This window comes from Nannospalax galili, unplaced genomic scaffold (genome assembly GCF_000622305.1).
Source record: "Nannospalax galili isolate Female #2095 unplaced genomic scaffold, S.galili_v1.0 scaffold455, whole genome shotgun sequence".
Lineage (NCBI taxonomy): Eukaryota > Metazoa > Chordata > Mammalia > Rodentia > Spalacidae > Nannospalax > Nannospalax galili.
The window spans coordinates 400,164-401,036 of record NW_008335815.1 but is presented as its reverse complement, the minus strand read 5'-3'; positions in this window follow the sequence as shown (position 1 = coordinate 401,036).

Here is an 873-nt window from a genome sequence, read left to right as displayed (position 1 = left end):
AGTAGTCCGCTAGAGGAGTAAAATGAAAATCCCCTAGAGATAATGCAGGACATGGAACTCAAAAGAACAATTATAAACGTGATAAAAGAACTCAGTGAATTTAAACAACACACAAACAAAGAAATCAAAGAACTGAAGGAAGATAGGGATAAACTTCTGAATAAATTCAGAAAAGAGCAAGAAATACGACTACTCAGGCTGAAATGAAGAAGGAAGTGAAACACTCAGTAAGCCAATTAGAAATGACAGGAGAAAGCCTCAACAACAAGATGAATGAATGGAAAACAGAGTATCAAGAGTGGAAGATAAAGTGGACAAAGTAGACCACTTAAGCAAAGATTATGAAAAACTTAAGATATCACAAGAATGAAATATGCAGGAATTGTGTGACTCCATAAAAAGACCAAACTTATGAATCATAGGCATACAGGAAGGAGAAGAATCCCAAGAGAATGGCATGGACCAGATCTTCAACAGAATCGTGGAAGAAAATTTCCCAAAATTAAAGAAAGATATGACTATACAAATATAAGAAGCATATAGAACACCAAACAGGCAGGACCAGAAAATAAACTTTCCACGGCACATCATAGTAAAAACACTACACATACAAAACAAAGAGGCAATTTTGAAAGCTGAAAAAGAGAAACAACAAGTCACATATAAAGGAAAAACCATTAGGATTACAGCTGACTTTTCAGTGCAAACTATGAAAGCCAGAAGAGCCTGGACCAAAGTATTCCCAGTTTTAAATGATCACAGATGCCAACCCAGATTACTATACCCAGCTAAAATGTCTATTATAGTTGAAGGGGAAAGAGAAATCTTCCATGACATAAATAGATTGAAGGAATTCATGTCCACAAAACCAGA